The following is an 18231-nucleotide window of genomic DNA, read 5'->3' as shown; positions in this document are numbered from 1 at the left end:
ACAGCAAAGAAATTTTCCTGTAAAGGGATAGAATGTAAATATTTTGGGCTCTGCAAGCCATTCGGTCTCTGCTACAGCTGCTCAACTCTGCCCTTGTGGTGCAAAAACAGCCAAAGATGATATGTAAATGAAGGAACATGGATGTGTTCTAATAAAACTTTATTAACAAAAACAAGTAGAGGGCCAGGCGTAGCTCACATAGTTGGATGGTTGATCCCTAAACTAAGGCTGGGATGGTGTCTGTTTATAACTTGGGTGCCAGTTTCAATCATGTGTGTGTGACTGCCAGGAGCAAAGAATCTTTCTCGGGCTCAGTATAAAAGAGGATAGGGCTCACTTAGTGATGTCTGCCTTGGCCCAGTGTGGGATTCAAGAGAACACATACTGCACATTTTGCATCCCTGTCCTTAGGAAACCTCAGCAACCAGAAAGAGCTCAAGCAATGTGGCACAAATAGCCTCTATTATTATGGAGAGGGCTCATCTGGGAAGCCTGGTCTCTGTCTAGACAGGTGGCAAACCTCTGGGACCTTCAGAATCTATACCTTTGCAGAGACTGCTCCGTCAACCCTCTGGACCTTGAACAACTTGAAGGTAGAAACCATGACTTTGTTTCTCCAGGCCTAACAGAGGTTGGCATAGTGTTTAGTGAATGCCTCTGATATTAATAAATGAATAAATGAATTGGAGAGTCAACAGAGGCGCCTACTGTGTTAACAGGTTAATACGCTGCATGCCTACTATCACATCTCCAACACAAGAATCATACGAAGCAGAAATCATCAAATCTGTTTTCCAGGCTAAATGGCTTCTGCATTATGACATCATCATCATCACCATTTGACATTCACGGACTGGACATTGTGCCATGTGCTTTACTTACATCATTAAATGAAACCTGTGAGAGAAGAGATGTCTTTAACTCTCGTTCCTTTTTAAAAAATGTATTTGTTCATTTATTTGGCTTCATTGCATCTTAGTTGTGACTCATGGGCTGTCCCACAGCATGTGGGATCTTAGTTCCCCAACCAGGGATTGAACCCACATCCCCTGCGTTAGAAGGTGGATCCTTAACCACTGGCCACCAGGGAAGTCCCTTTAACTCTCATTTTGTAGATGGAGAAACCAAGGCTCCGATGGGAAAGGCTTGCCTGAGACGAAGCCGTGAAATGTTGCTGAGCCAAAATGTTGGCAGCGCATCCAACCTGTCTTCCTTCGAGGCTCGTGATCACAGCATTGAATCCAAGTGCTGCCTGCCTGCTGGGTCTCACGTGCATCGATGGAGGGGGCTCTGCAGGAATGGCCCAGGCCCCACTTTGGCTGGGATGGGTCACAGGCTTGAGCAGGACAGGGGAGCAGGGGCGGGCAAGTGTGGGCAGGGGCTGGCCACCACCCTGCCCGCCAGGGGTCCGCCCCCCGCTCCTCCGCAGCAGCAGGCTGGGAGCCCTGGCGAGCCCCGTGCCCTGTGATTGGCGGCCTGCAGATGGCGGGGGTGCCCTGGAATTTATTATCCAAGCATGCCTTCCTGAGGGTGCCTCACTGCCTGACACTGCTTTATCGGAAAGCTGGGAATGGTTAGCCGAGCCCATCTGTTAACCAAAGAGGGGAGCTTGGTGGGTGGGAAGGTCTATAGAGTCATTTAAAAGGAATTTCTCTGATGCGGAGGCCAGGGTGGAAGGTTATCTGCCCGTGGGCCGTGGGCTGCCCGGTTTGGGGGTTTGGAGGCTTTAGAGAGTGGTGCGTCTGGGTTGGGTAAGGGGGCTCTCCTTTCTTGTTCTCAAGCAAAAATTGCTGGGGTCCTTCCTCCTCCTGAGCAACAACTTTAACCTGTGAGACCTCATAGCTGAAACCCTCCACATTAGCATCGTCGGTGTCTCAGTGATGAATCTGGGACAGATGGGGATAAATGCGACAATCTGAATTAATACCGGGGTCGCTAATGAATCTGGGAGCTGGGAAATAATTAGGAGAAGTTACCGCTCCCGCCAGGGTGGTGCTGTGTTGGCTGCTTTCTCCTCTGCCCCCTCCCCCCAGCCAGGGTGCCCCGGAAGAGAGCCGTGCCGCCACCCAGGGCACGTGGGTCTCAAGACTTGACCTTGGGTTTGAGTTCTGGTGTGTCTGTGACAGGCTGGTGAATGGCAGGAGGAGGGTAGCTCTCCCCGGGGCGTGCAAAGTTCATCGGAGCTGGGGCCAAGTGCCGCAGTGACAGCTGGGAGACCTGGGTTCAAGTGCGGACTCTGGGTGAGTGACCTTGGGGCAGATGGTTCCCCTCTTCTCAACAGAGATAAATCATCACAAAGGGTGACACGAACCACTTGCAGGTCTGCGCTGGACCCACACTAATGCCTCACTGGCAGCTTCTCATTTAATCTGCCCCCGTAGCTCTAGAACTCTGTTAGTCCTCAGATACTTACTCCTCCTTTCTGAAACTTAGCACAGTTGTGACTGGATACTTGAGTATTTAATTTTTTAATGGCTATCTACCCTGCTAGACTGGAGATTCCACAAAGATATCCCCTATTTGGCTCACTGCTATATCCCAGCTACCAAGAAGAGTGGCAGCCAGGCCACATTTTTTCAATGAGTATGAAATGAATGAATGAAGCTGGAAGGTTAGGCTCGACTCTTGTGAGCAGAAGCCCGCTGATGATGCTAACCCGTGGTGGCCAGTTCAACTCTCGAGAGCTTCTGCTTCCTGGTCAGGGAGCTCAGAAGCAGACTTAGCACCCAGCATCCTTGCCAGGGCAGTGGGCGCTGACAGGAGCTCCTCTGGCGTGGCGTGAGGGGCCGTGTCCTAGGCTGACTCCAGCCCCCGCCTGTCCCCTCATGGGAGCTGTGCTCACTGGAGCCGCTTCACGTGGACATGCTTGAATAGCCACCAGGGCTGTCTGGGTGTCACGTGACCACCACCCCCGGCTGCCAGGGGGGCTGGAGGCGGCCAGGGGGTTTGGGGGTCACCTCCGCAGTTAAGTCGTGTACCTGGCGGAGACCATGTTTGTGGAGAACGTTTCAAGGAACAAAGCGTTCTTCATTTTTTTCTTCCCCCTTTTCTTACTTCTCTTTTCTTGGCCGTCTGGACTGAGAATACTTCCATGCGGGGTGGCCAAGGTGAGAGGAGCGTTGGGGCAAGAGGAGGAGGAGGAGGAGGATCTGCTTTCTGACCCTCAGGGCAGGACGTCTCGTGGCTGAGAGCCGAGATGCTGAACTGAGAGTTCCTGGGTTCAAACTGTGGTTTCTCCCCGACCGGGCGTGGAGAATGACCTCAAGCTACTTAATCAACCCCTCTGAGCTTTACTTTCCTTGTCTGTTACGTGAAAGGCATGGCAGCACCGAGGTTATTTCAAGGATTCGAGAGAGAGTTCAGAGGAAATACTCAGTGCATCCTTCTCCCCCAGTTCGGTTAATGCAGCTAATAGAACAATAATAACCATCATAGCGTTAGCTGTGGAAACAATAAACTAGTCCTGAGGTTTCTTCTTGCCAAGGATGCATGCAAATCAGACAGGAGACAGTGGCGTCTTTGCCACTGGCTTTTCCAGACAAGGGAGCAAAGAGGGACGAGTTGAAGGAGATGCTCCCAGGTCTTTGCAATTATCCACCCACTACTTGAGCCTAAAATATTCCTAGAGGTCACAGAGTTTAAGCCCCTGGAGATGCTGAGGACCAGAGAGGGGAAGGGACATGCCCAAGGTCACATAGCAGCAGATGGGCAAAGACGGGACCAGTTCTTCTCTTCCCTGAATTAATTACCTTAGTCAAGTTCTTCTGACATAATGTCAGCCTATGCTCTCGGCAGATGTGAGCGACTGCTGACCATGCTTGATGGAGACCAGGGGTAATGGTCACCACCTTCCACGCACCCAGCATGTTTATAGGCAGGCAGGTGTTCTGGTCCTTGTCCTTTCGAGAGGTGAGCACTGACATAACAATGAGTAGTTTCGAAATGGGGTCTCCACAAGTGTGCCGCTTGACCCAGGGTGGTGTGTAAGTGGCAAGTTGGGTTGGTGGATGGAGCTGAGTCCCCTGCACATCACATAGGGTCCTCCAGGCAAGAAGAGCACTCTCTCCTCCCAAGACCCACAAGACCTCGTATTTTGGTGTCTAGCAATGACCGACCTCAAGCAAGTGACTTCTGCTCTTTGGGTCTCAGTATTCTCATCTGTAAAAACAGGAGAACCGTGGTATCTACCACACTGGCGGTCCTCTTTCAAATTAAACGAGTCCATTAATTTAAAGCTCTTAGAACAGCCTCTGGCACATAGTAATAAATGTGGTCCACTAAGTCGCCTAGATGTCACAACTCATGCAAGGGGGTGATGCCACTCCCTTCTGAGGCTAGCACACAGGAATGAAAGGTGCATGACCCTTGGTCATGGACTCCATGGGCGTGTGGTCATTCTCAGGTCTAAGGGGTGAACGAGCACTGCAGTGATGTACTATGCCCAGACCCAAAGGCAGAAACAAGTCAGGGGCTCCTGCAAATATCTGCCCAGCGCCCACAGGTGAGTGCCAGTGGTATCTGAGCGCCTGGGCTTGGGCCCATGAGCAGTGCTGATACTTCTTTTCTCAGGCCCACTGCTAAGTGGTCAGAGCTGTCTCCAGCTTCTCCCAGGACGTGGAGGCCAACTCCCTGCTTGTCAACAGAAGCTTCTAGAGAAAAGGGGGCTCCCCACCCCTTCCCCCCTGGGAGAAGCGTCTGCTCTGGAGGGGAGGACAGGCATACCCGATTAGCATCCCATCACAGGCCGCTGACCAGCTGTGTGACCCCAGACAAGCCCCTTCACCTCTCTGAGCCTCAGTTGCTTCATTCATCAGATGCGGCTTCCTTGAGAATTTAATGGGATGGGCTTCCTCCGGGTGGGTCCTGCTTTGCTTAGAGCTGACGCCTTAGTGCCAAGCACAAAGCTTCACACCAAAAGAAGGCTTAACAAGCTGGTGGCAAACGAGTGCCTATCAATAGTACATGGATCAAGGGCTTAACAAGAAGCACTGTCTGCTCCTGAGACCCACAAGACCTCGTATTTTGGTGTCTAGCAATGACTGACCTCGAGCAAGTGACTTCTGCTCTTTGGGGCTCAGTATTCTCATCTGTAAAATGGGAGAACCATGGTATCTACCACACTGGTGGCAGTGTCAACACTTCCCACGTATCAGTTCATTTAGTTTTTATGGTGACTGTCATGACCCCCATCTCACAGGTGAGCACACTGAGATTCGGCAAGAAGAAAAAAAAAAAACTTGAATTGCTTGTCCGTGTTCACCCAACTCGTAAGTGGCCGAACCAGGACTTGAACCCAGACAATCTGAAAACAGAGCCTGAGCTTATAAACACCGGGTCTCAGCTGAAGAGGATGCAGGGAACCAAGAGGTGCAAGGGAAGTGCATCGCTCAGAGTGGCACACCCCTGAGGGGCGATCTGTATCTGCAAAGCCCATGCTTTCATTAAAAGCAGAGCAAGCACCTGACTGTCACTTTTGCTTCCCATCTGCGAGCAGCGAGCAGCATCTCCGGCATTCAGGGATGCAGAGAGGGCCCCTGACCACAGGGAACAGAGACATCCCAGTTGGTACCCAGAGAGTCTGCGACTCTCCGGGAGAAGCATCTGGCAGAGCCCTCCGCCAGTGGTTCTCTCGCTCAGGCCAGCCCTCTGCACGATGGCGTGGTCTGCGCAGAATGTTTAAAGATATATCTGAATCGGTTTCCAGAATTTAAAAAATGGGAGATTTCACATTAAAAAAAAAAAAACAAAAAAAACAAAATCCAGATTCCTGGTGTGGAAAAGTGTTCGTTTGGCTCTGTGCTGGCCGCACTTTTCATTGTATGTTTCTGACCTGCCGCCCCCTGCCCCGCCCTGCCCCCACCCCAGGGGCATCTGAGTTTGCGATCTCCTCGAGGCCAGGGCTGCGGGATGCTGGAGGCAGGGGCACGACCTCGCTGGCTGATGGCTCCGAGAGAGGCCCAGGCCTGGGAGGGCTTTCTCGCCCTTGCTCGAGGTGGAGATGACTCAGGAGCCAGTGTGGGCCTCGCGCAGAGCCAGCTCTCCTCCCCTGCTTTGTTTTTGTAAAGCAGAAATAGAAGTTTCCATAACGTGGTGCGACTCCACCCAGCCCTGGCAGGCTTGGGGAATCACTGCTGTTCACGAGCGTCCAAGGGAGAGCTTAGGTTGGCAGCCTGCTGTGGCTCCTGGGTTCACAAGCTGCACAGTGGGAGAGCGTGTGCTTATCTGCAAGCCGGCGCCCCCTCCCCAGAAGACAGGGACTCCCCACTGGGTCCTCCCTGGGGGAGATCAAGGTCAAGGGGCTATGAGAGGCCGGGGGAGGCAGGAGAACCAGAGACCTAGGCCAGGTTCTATAAGCCATCTACTCATCCAGCTATCCATCCATCCATTCATCCTTCTTTCCTTCCTTCATCCATCCACCCATTCAAGGACTATTTATTGAGAACTTGATGTATTCAAGACTTTCCAAGCTATACTCCGAAGATATAGAAATAGAAAATAGAATACAGAAACCACTCCGTGCCCACAAAGCCTACAGTCACTTCGGAGAGACAGGCATTCAAAAGGTAGTGACAGATGAAGAGTAGGAAAAGGGTCCCTGGATAGATCTAGTTTGGCTCATCCCAGAACAGGACACCTTGCGGCCTTTAAAGGAAGTTGATGCCTATACGGGGACACAAAGCATCCTCTAGGTGAAAACAGCCAGGGCTCAGACAATGATTACAATGCGTCCATCCGTAAAGGACAGAGACCTTGGCTGGGCTTCCATGGACTTGAACTTGCCAAAAAGACCTCTGAGAGAATCCACGAGGAGTCAGGAACAATGGATGCTTCAGGGATAAAGCTAGGTGCTAGGGTACAAGGAGGTGAGAGAGCTTTTGTGCTGTGTAAACATTTTCTTTTCTGACTGTGTAGCTTTTTTTTTTTTGTCACTAAAAATGGCTGGGAAATGTAAGATAGATGGATGGATAGATTGATAGATGCATGAGAGGTAAGAGAGAGAGGAATGGGAAGAAAGAAGTGGGGGAGGAAGAAAGCGGCACCGGGAGAAAAGAAAAACCCTTCACAAGTTTGGTGGTTTGATACAGAGCTAGAACAGGAAATCCACGCTGCCATGGGGCATTCTGAGAAAACTTCCCTGAAGATGGGGTGCTCGGCCTAGCACACGATGGATGAACAGGAATTGCCTATTGATGGGTGTTTCCCTCGTGGCTCAGCTGGTAAAGAATCCGCCTGCAATGCGGGAGACTTGGGTTCGATCCCTGGGTTGGGAAGATCTCCTGGAGAAGGGAACGGCTACCCACTCCCATACTCTGGCCTGGAGGATTCCACGGACTGTATAGTCCATGGGGTCCCAAAGATTCGGACAGCCACTTGCACTTTCACTTTCTAACGATGGGCACAGAGATGGGCAGAGACCTCTCAACACTGCAAGGAGCAGTAGGTCCTCAGGCCCACCCTCCCCCCACCGCGGGGCCTCAGGTGCTGCGTCTGCAAAGAAAAGAAGGTGCCGCTCAGTCAAAGTCTGGGAGATTCTAGGAATCAACAGAAGGCACATGTGAATACAGGCCATCTTAACCTCTGCAGGCGGTAACCTGCCTCCCCAGGACCCCCTCCCTGCCTCCTCCTATTACAGTAGATAGGACTGACCAGCACTGGGACAAGCAAGAAAAAGAAAGAAAGTCTGCCTGTGTATCAGACTTTGAGGTCTCTAAACTCTAAAGACGCTCTTTGTATCTCTCTAGTGGGTGGGTGATCCCCTGCCCCCGCCGCCCCCCTGCAAACCCAGTGAAATACAGAGGCCAAGAAGCTTAGTTTTTCTAAGTGGATGGATGCTGGCTGCTCCTTGTACGGGCGTATGATAATAGTAACAACACATATTTCATGAAAGTCGGGGACTTAAGCACACAAGAGCCCACGGTGTCCCCCAGGCAAGTCCATGAGATCGGTAGCCACGTGGCTATTGATCCCTGTTCATGAGATGACAATCCTGGGGCTCAGAGAAGCTTAGTTGTTTGTTCCAGGCTGCAGAGGGAGTCTGAATCCAGGATATGTTGACCCCAGAGTTCATTCCCTTAACCACCAACCTGGATTGCTGCCCATCCACAAGGGGGTCCTTCCTCCCCAGGCTTCAAGGCCAGGGAGGGCTGCCTGGAAAAGGGGTTATTTGGGTGGTGTCTGGGGGGGGCCAGAGGGCTCTAAACCACCCCCCACACTCTAAGAGAATCAGTCCTCTTCCACAAGGAGATTTCCTTAAGAATAAAGGGCCCCGGAGACATTAAAAGGAAAACTCATAAAAAATTCATCTCTGAGTAGTAATTGCATCATAAAAAGTATTGAGTTGGAGTGCAAATGCAAATCGGGCCGTGTGAATTAATGATGTAAACAGTTGGAATGAGGGCATGCATCCACAGACTGCCCTGCCCCAGGCTCCTCCATGTGCCAGGCAAAGCGGGTGGTGAGGCGGGGAGTGCACCCTGAGGTTTGAAGGACATTTTCAGACCACCAGCGACCACTGTCTCATACTCCGAATCAAGACCACCAGTGACCACTGTCTCATACTCCGAATCATTCTTTAGCACCTCCCAGAGATGTGGGTTCGCTCTCTGTGTCCCTCGAGCAGCACGTTCTGAGCACCTACTGTGTGCAGGCATGGAGCGACACCGCCCTTCCTCCCCGCCCTCTCCCAGTTCACCCCACATGAACTTGACCATCCTGGAAGATGAAGACAGATGTTTATGAACTTCGGGTCCACATTGCCATTCACGTTTTTCTTGGTTTGTTGTGGGGGCCGGGGGAGGTACATGCAACAAGCATATATTGAGCACCAACTGCATACAGCGTGGCCCCTGACCTCAGCTCTCAGAGCCGGTCGTGGGACGTCTGCAGGGACTCAAGACAAGACTGGAGGGATGGGGAGCCGCTCCAGGCAGAGGCAGGCTGGATTCCACCCAGTCTGGAAACCACATGTAGTTGGAAATGGCTGGCAAGTGGGGGCTGAGTGTGGTGGCCATGAGCCCCGGGGGGTTAGAGCATACTGGAGGACCTTCTGTGTCTCCCCAAGGAGCTGGGACTTGATTTCCACTTGGAGGAAACACGGCCTTTGCTGTCTCCCCCCAAAACTCTGATTCTTGGACATGTAAGAGGCGGAACCTGCAGTCTGTGGGTCTCATCGAAGTCCAGATGGAATAACCAGTTCGTAACCTTCCTGTGGTTCTTAAAACTGTGTTTCATGGCACGCCGAGGTTCTGGAAGATCCGTGGTGGAGGGTAAGTGTGAGGTTTAAGTGGGCAATGTTCCGGAACCTCCCCTGCTTAAGCCAGAGCAGCCCCACCTGTGTCATGGCCTCCGGCTATGCCTATACAGACACTTACTGCTCCTCTGTGACGCCATCCCTCTTCTTAACCTGACCTTTTCCCAAGGCTGATTTCAAATCCTTCCTCCTCCAGGAAGCCCGCTCTGACCCTTTCAAGTGTCTCTAACCCACCCAGAGTCAGAGCCTCTTTCGACTGACTGTGAAGTCCATGAGGGCGGAATCGTTGACCTGGTCATCAGTGGGGTCCGGTACCACACTGGGCTTTTGGCAGATCCCCAGAAATGTAAGCAAACGGGTACTGGGAAAGAGTGGGAAAGGGGTGAGTTTGGGAATATGTAAATTAACGGATGTAGGGCCAGACAAATGGATAGGAGGGAGGGAAGATGGGAGGCGGGGGGCGGGGGATGAAGGGAGGAAACAAGGAAAGGAGGACGGGAGGATGGAGGGATAGAAGGGAGGAAGGAACAAGGAAAGACCGCAGGACAGACGGTGGGCGAGTGCCCATGTGTGCAGCGGGGGCAGCCCCGGCTTCCACTCTCCCAGGAGGCCACAGCGCCTGGCCCCCCCCACGCCGCCTCGGCCCTCATCGCCCGTCCCGCACCCCGCCTCCGTCACACAGCCAGCCCCTGACATGCCCTCGGCCGCACGGTGATTACTCCTTGAGCAGCCTCCCGTATCCTGTTCCTGCTCTTCCTACAAGCAGAGAAGCAGAAAAATCCATCCTGATGAGGAGGAGGCCGCCCGCCCCCGGCCCCCCTCCGCCCCCCGTCTCTGCAGCCTGTAACTCTCGAGCAGTCAGGCAGAAACAGGCAGTCAATTTTTTCCAGGGTCGAGCGCCGGCTGTAAGGCAGAGCCCTGCAGGGTGACAGGAGAGGCGGTGGGGGCTCGGGGGGGGGGTGGGGGTTAAGGGGTGGGCAGCACTCGGATGGCACGACCGTTTCTCCTCCATCCTGGGGGCAGCGCTTCCTGCCTGGCTCGCCCCAGATGCGGCCAGCTGTGTGATTCAGGGTGCATACTACCTCCCTGACGCCCCCCCAGCACCACCGTGCAACCATCTCACCTAAGACCCCAGCCCCATGAGACATCACGGGCAGGGCAGAATTCCCTCCTGGCGTCCATCACCCCTTCTCCCCCAGCCCAGCTTCCCGATCTCATGGAAGGCAGCCTCCTGTCCCCACCTGCCTCTGCCCCTCGGTGGCTTCACGGCGGGCTCCCTGGCAGAGGGAAAGGCGAGCGATGTGCTTGGACCCACCCCAGTGTCAAGTGGTGCTTTGCTGCAGTGGCCACCAAGACGTCGCCCCCGCTGCTGCAAGGGCAGACGGCTCCCAGCTGAGCCCCTGCCCCCAGGAGCTGCCCTTTGCTGGAGCAAGAGCTGCCTTGTCCAAGGTCAAGCCTCCTTCCAGTGTCTGCTCAGTGACGGGGGTGCAAGGGCCTGGCCTCCTTGCCTCTGGGCAGGATGACTTGAAGAGCCTTCTCAGCTCTGGAGCGCCCATGGATCAGCTGAGACCCTGGGGGAGCCTGAATCACACCCCAACTTCTCTCTGCCTCGCTCTGCTTGTTTCCCTTCTCCCAGAGGTGTTGATCCCGATGGTCTCCCCAACTGCATCCCAATAAACCCCGGGCACGCAAAGTCCCAGAGTCCCAGGATCTGTGTCCGGAGGAGCCAACCTCCCACATTCGCCTATTTAATCTCGGCGGCATCTCTGCCTGGCACAGCCCTGATTCATGGGTCAGGAGCCCAAGGCTCAAAGAGGCCGCCTGTCTGGTCTCGGATGCCCTGAGCGGGTCTGGGCTGCGATTCCCCCGCAGGGGTTCAGGACGGGAGGTCAGGACGCTGACTCCTGCTGTCTCTGCCCTTCAGAGACAACCTGAGCGAGATTCACCATTGCTTTCAGACTTCAGCAGGCCAGGGCTCCTGCCTCAGCTGCCAGGGCACCTTTCAGACATCAGGGATCTCCCCCCCTCACCCAAGACCAGGGCTTCCTGCCTCAGCTGCCAGGGCACCCAGGTGGGGACCTCCAGCCTCTGCCCCAGGATCAGGCTCTCTCGTTTTCAACTCTGGATACTGTCATTCTCCACCTGCTACGCTCACCAGGGTCCGGGGGGCAGGTGGCAGGACATGTGGAACAACTGGAAGGACCAGAGGCATCAGGCCTCTGTCCTGGGCTCCTGGTGGAACGGGCCACCCTGTGCTTCTCTGAGCCTCCTCGTCCTCATCTTTCAAACAGGCTGCTGTGGATGATGCGGGACAGTATATACCAAAGACGCAGGCCCCAGCCTGGCTCACGGCCACTGCTGAGTTATCATTTCCTCCCTTTATCACTCGTGAGAAAATCTAGTCTGCTGAAGATCCACACTGAGCCCTGTGTCAAGCACGTGAATCTCAGCATCTCACTGAATCCCAGCAACACCTCGGTGCAGCGGGTACCACTCTCATCCCGCCTTCCCAGGTGAGAACACGGAGGCTTAGAGGGGTGCGGTCAAGAGTCCAGGTTCTCAGGTTCTTCAAGTGGCTGAGACTTGAACCTTGCCCCCCCTGCTCTCCGGCTCCAAAGCCCACCTTCTTCACCACCTGGACTCCCCTCTTCTCCTTCTGGGAGCCTCTTGGACCCCCAGCCCTTCCACACACGTCCCCCCATCCCAGTGGGGTCACTGCAATCTGGAACCTCATCCCCGGGCGTCCTGCTAAGAAAATCAATGGAAATCATGTGTTGTGCATATCGGGTTGCTCACACCTTCGCCCCCCCCACCCCGGCTTCCGTGCTGAAACTGACCCTCCAAAAACAGGAAAACCCTGTCCCTGGGCTGGAGCTCAAGTTCTCACAGGGCCTCTGTCGCCAGGAAAGCCGCTCGCATCCTCTTGCAGCTCTAATGCCTTCCAGCCGCGCGGAGGAGAGCGCTGGCCGGCCCTGGCGGCGGCCATAAATTCATAATTGAACAACGTCTGGGACTACCAGTCTCCATAAAGAGGAACCAGAAGAATGTGGTAAAACTGTTCACAAGGCCATGAGGACTTCTGCTGTGGCGGGGCTGGGGGGTCCCCCGCCGCTCCACGCAGGCCCCTTTCCATGGCTGCCCCTGAGCCAGCTCCTGTGCAGGAAGAACTCGGGACTAGGCGTCGGTCAGCCAGCCCTGGGTTCGGATCCAGCTCTGTCTGCCGGGGGCCTTGAGATGCCCTGAAACTTCTTCTTGCCTCGGTTTCTGCCTTCAAGCTGAGCACCTTGCTCCCAAGGTAGCATTTTTGTGACAGTTCAGTGAGATTAAGTCTCCTCTAGTACAGATGGAGCAGTTCTAACTATGGTTATGAGCTTTGGAGACATCGCTGGGATTAACTAGCAACGTGGGGGACCAGCGACACGCAGATCAAACCTCCAAGGGGATCTCCATGCATCTCTTCCCGATTCCATCGGGCGGCGTATTTGGGTATTTGGCCAGCTTCCTTTGCCCCGTCTCTGGCCAGCTTAAAAAGAGGCTACAGGATTTACCAAGTAGATTACCTGGCACTTAGCTGATGAAATAACACTCTCCCCCCACCCCACCCCTCACCTCCCGCCAAGATATCGATCAGCCACTGCAACCGTGGAGCTCACAGCAGCCTCCAGACAGTTTAAAAAGAAAATCAACCATTAATAAAATTGAATGGTTGGGGGGCAGGGGGGAAGGGAAAGAGGATGAGGGGGGAGCTGGAGGGAGGGGGCTGGGGAAAAGCTAACATACAAGAAAGAAAACTGGGAGAAAAAGTGCCCTGCGATTCAAAACCCTCATCGCAGAGGCACGCGGGATCATTCCATGAGACAAGGCCAGCCATATGCGTCTGCTGAATTAAAAGTGAGGGGTGGACATTTATTTGCATGACACAAAGAACACAGGTCACAAATGCAGGACAGCCCCACGGGGTGGGTTTTTTTTTTTTTTTGGTCCCACATATGCTTTATTTAAAAGGAATTTGCTGCAATATGTTTAAATGGGAGCTTTCATATAAAAGTCTAGATTTCTGGAATTTCTTGGAAAATGGGAACACACAGTAATGCTGAGCTTGCATTCCTGCAAGGCAGCAGCCAGGCGGAGCGATAGCAGCTGTCCCCGCGGGTGGGACACAGGGAGCCCGGCAGGCTCGGCCCTGTTAGACCCCTGCGCTCTTTCTTGTGGGCTGCCGGGGGCTGGTGAGTCTGAGACCCTGAGCCAAAGTCAGAACTGAAGGATATCAAAAATATAAATGTGTAGGACTTCCCTGGCAGAGTGGTGAAGACTCTGTGCCTCTAGTGCAGGAGGTGCAGGTTCGATCCCTGGTCAGGGAATTAAGATCCCACGTGCCACTTGGAGAAGAAGAAGAAAAAAAATGTTTTTAAATACATATATATGCACGGAGGGGCTTCCCTGGTGGGTCATGTGGTAAAGCGGCTGCCTGCAATGCGGGAGACCCAGGTTCGATCCTTGGGTTGGGAAGATCCCTTGGAGAAGGAAATGGCAACCCACTCCAGCACTCTTGCCTGGAAAATTCCATGGACTGAGGAGCCTGGTAGGCTACAGTCCATGGGGTCACAAAGAGTCGGACACGACTGATGATGGTGTGTGTGTGAGCGCTACACGCTGGGTAAGTCCATGCCAAATATTAACACAAGTGCCTTTCCTTAAATAGGACTTGATCGTCTCATCCTTTTGTACTTACTATCCTCATCAATAGAAAACAATAGACTTGGCTTAAAGGGGGAAAAATCAATACATGCAGAGCGGAGTGCTCTGCTTGCTCACAATGATAGCCATCGTTATCAAGAAGGGGCAGACAACAAAATGCCAAGCTGCGGTCTTCTCCAAACAGGGGAGTCGGGGGCAACCGGAATCGCTGTCTCTCTATCTTCTCCACCACACATCCCTCTCTTAACTCTCCTCAGGCAACTACAGGCCAGCTATGCGTAAATTTCAAAGCAAATCGTGGTTCGCTCACCTTAACAGAGATGCGATTCCGCGGGAAGAAGTCCTGTTGGAGGCGGGGCCTGGAGCCTGGTGGGAGGGCTTTGTCGGGCATTTCTTCGCCCTTTTCTCCAGGGTCTGGAGCCTGGCACGGAAGCCAACGCTGTCAGATGGCTGAGGCACGTGGTTTTGGCCCCAGACCGCAGAGCCCCTTATACAGAGGCAGAGGAGCAAACCGAATTCCTCAGAGGAGGGGAAAGGGGAGGCTAGCCTTTAAAAAAAAAAAAAAATCCTAAGTGGTAGGCACACAGATGGACACGATTTCACATATGTGTGTTAACTAAAGAGCCCAGGGGTTGATAAACTGGGCTCTCAACTCCACCATGTCCCCCTAGCTGTGTGGCCTCAGGCAGGCCACTTAACCTCTCTGAGCCTCATTCTTTCTATACAATAGGGATCAAACAGACCTCGTAGGCTTGCAGGGCAGATTAAGTAAGGGAAGAAAACCATATAAGGAGCAGTAGACAGAAATAATTATAGGTTATCAATGAGCATGCATGCATTTGCGATATACTATCGATATTATTTAAAAAACAAAACACCTACAGTGTGCCTGCCAGTGATGGGAAAGGTTTCTCACTCATATCCAGTCAGCCTCTCTCGACAACCCAACAAGTCTGAGGCCATTTTGCCCCACTCTCACTAGAGGAAACTGAGCCTTGGTAAGGGAGGGTGGCCCATCAGGGATGACCATCTGCACAGAGATCAGGTCTGTGTGACTCACAGAGGGCTCGCTGGCTCTGGCCACCGCCCACTACCCTAGGAGCATCTGGTCTACGCAGCGTGTAAACCGAGGTCATCCGGAACGTGTCCTGTGTGCCTGTGTAAACCAAGGGCAGGAATTCTGGAAACAGGCCAGATTCAAGCGATTCTCCCCCCATCATCACTCTACAGCTCAGGCCAGCTCTTTCCTCTCCAAGCCTCAGTTTTATGGTCTGTCCAATGGGCATGCCCTTGGGATCCTCATGAGATTTCATTAAGACGGTTAATGCATGTAAAGACCTCACGAAACAGAGGGCGTGGCAGGCTGTGGTGTGACTATCCCCATTTTACAGAAAAGGAGAGCTGGACCCTGGGCCATCCTCACTCCCTCACTCACCCATCCATCCATTCATTCATTCCCTCTTTCATCCCTTAGCTTGTTGACCAGAGAAGCACACCCCTCTACCCAGGTCTCCGGGGGTGTCAGCACCCTTGAAATGCATGTGGGGGAGAGGGAGGCCAGGAGCAGGTCTCCCCGCTCCCCAGGCCTTCTTGTCTCTCCCTGCTGAAGAGGCAGCTGCAGCCAGACATTTGGAAACCATTACGAACATCCCCGCCTGACTCTGTTCCCCCCAGTGCGTAGCTTAAAGCAACAGATTCCAAGGAATTTTGGCTGCGTTCCTTGGCAGAGAGAGACCCAGGAGGAATGGTGGAGAGAGCTGTCTCCTCTCCGCCCCGTCCACACATGGTCCTCTTCATGTCAGGGTCTGGGGCGGCGCACAGCAGACCCAGAGGGGGGCGGGCAGGAGCTGATGCCAGGAGGAGGACTCGGGTCTCCGCCCAGACTCAGCGAGGTCCTGATGGAGCCCCCGTTCTGAGCCTCAGTTTCCCCATCTGTACCTGTAAGTCATCCCAGCATGAAGACTCCCTAGCCTTATTGCGAGGGACCCAGCATTCGATGTCAATTAAATGCCCGATGCATAGTAGGTGGTGGAGAAATTCTGTCTCTCCGGTTCTCATTTCAAGGTTGCTTGTTGATGTGACTAAGAAAACAGGAAGGTGGATTAAGTGAGAGGCTGGTGAAGCTGTGAGGCCCCCAGACTGCTGGAAGTCCTTGACAAATCCACTTCCCCTTCTTCTGCCGCCATCTCCCCAGTCTTCCAGCTCTGGCACCCCGACTTTCCTAGCTGGGCACCCTGCCCACCTTGGGGGCTCCCAGCACAACCCTTGCCCAGATGGCCCTCCAAAGCCCCTCACGTCTTCCTCTCTCTCGACCTCCCTCCATCATTTTCTCTCATTTCTTTCCGTTCCCTTGTTCTCTCTCTTCTGCTCCTTTGGTTACATCTTCTCATGTGTTTCCTTTGCTCCTCGCTCTCTCCAGCCTCTCCCTTCAATCTCCATGTGTTTTTGTCTCTCTGTCTCCTTGAATATCCCTCTCTGCCTGTCCCTCTTTCCTATCTGTGCCTCTCTCCCTCCCTCCCTCCTTCTCTCTCTCTCCCCGTCTCTTTCCCTCTCCCTCTCTCTCTGACTCCCGCCCTCCACCCTATCACTTTGTTCCTTGCCCCTCCACACCTCTCTGCCTCTCCCCACGCCCCCACCACCTCCTGTCTACTTCCATCCGTTTCATCCACAGAAGCCCATTCATCCCAGAAGCCGCCAGGACTCTGTCGGGAGCCCCAGCATTCCGTGATGAGGCTCTCATGAGTGATTTCTCTCCCCACTGAGTCACTGAGCCCTGTCAGACTGCTTTCTGCAGGGCTGCACTGTCTGTTCCCCATCTGCCCCCTCCAGCTTCTCCCCGAGCCCTCTGCTCTGAGAATGGACCTTCTGCAGGCATCATCACCAGCTCACTCCTCCCTGACTTCCGGATGCAAGTCCTGAAGGGGTTCAGGGTGCAGAAGGCAAGATTGGCTGGAGACCCTGTGGTTCTGACTCCACCCCAGGGTCCAGGTCCTGGTGGGCGGCCAGCTCCCGCAGCCACACCTGTCTCCAGGTCCCAGGAACTCCCCCTTCTCTCTCCCAGGCCTGGGGTGCTGACGGCTCCCCACTGTTGCCAGCCCAGAGGTGCCGCACCTTGCGTTTGGCTCCCCTAACCCTGGCCACGCTCTGATCACTCTGGCCTTCATTACGCGTCCCTTTGGTCACCCCAGGTTGAATTGCCACTTGTCTCGTTATGGGACCAAGATGGATGCAAATTTCCCCCTTCTGCCAAACCCCTCCTGCCATCTTCTCCCCTCTTCTCTCCTTCGACACCTCTCCACCCCTTTGCTCTCACCCACCCTCCTGCACGGGGCCCAGATCCACTCCCTACACATACTGGGAGTTCCGCAAGGGGCAGACCTTGTCTAGACCTCCAGGGCACCCCTGCCCAGGGCCCTGCATCTAGGCAGCTCTCAGAGGCTGTTAAAGTATCGCCGAATGAGTCTGGGCAGTGGAGGGGCAAGACTGTGACCACCACGCCAGCAAGTGAGGTGTGTCTGCAGCACTACGTGGCATGCTCAGAGGCGTCCACTCTGGGGCTGTCCCTCCCCTTCCCAGGTGTCCCGTCAGAGCCCCTGCAGCCGTCCGGTGGGGAGGGGTGTCCCGGACAATGGGACGTGGCCATGCTCCAGCACCCCCAATTCCGCAGCACCTCTCTGCATGCCCTGAGCTCACGGATGGGAGGGCTGCCCTACTCCTGGCGCCCATTCAAGCTGCCTGGTGAACTAAATTGATTTTTTATCGTTGCTCTGGAGCGAGCTTAATGAATCTGTTAGTGACGGCTGCCTGCCCCAAATGCCTCCCAATGCCTGAGCCTCCAGAACCGCTCTTCCTACAAAAGAAAAGGCGTTATTTAAGGTTCAGCCTCCACCCCTCAGAGTGTCCAGGGATCAACTGTGCCATGCCTCATCCTTCCTGGGTGTTTCCCGTCCTGGGGTGAGGTTCTAACACGGGTTAGGAATGGAAAGGCAATTGAAGAGGTTAGTACACGTGGGCCTAGGGACCAATGGTCCATCTGTGCATCCATCCATCCATTCACCTATCCACTTATTCACATGTTTACCCACCCATCCACCCAACCATTCATCCACCCAACCAGCCATCTGTTTATCTATTCATCCATCTGTTCATGCGTCCATGCTTCCATCCATCCACCTATCCTGCAATCCATCCAACCATTCCTTCATCTATCCATACATTTAACCACTTACTCATCCAACCATCCATCCATACATCCTTCCATGAACTAATCCACCCATTCATCT

This window comes from Bubalus kerabau, chromosome 16, assembly GCF_029407905.1.
Source record: "Bubalus kerabau isolate K-KA32 ecotype Philippines breed swamp buffalo chromosome 16, PCC_UOA_SB_1v2, whole genome shotgun sequence".
Lineage (NCBI taxonomy): Eukaryota > Metazoa > Chordata > Mammalia > Artiodactyla > Bovidae > Bubalus > Bubalus kerabau.
Note: the sequence above shows the minus strand (reverse complement) of the source record.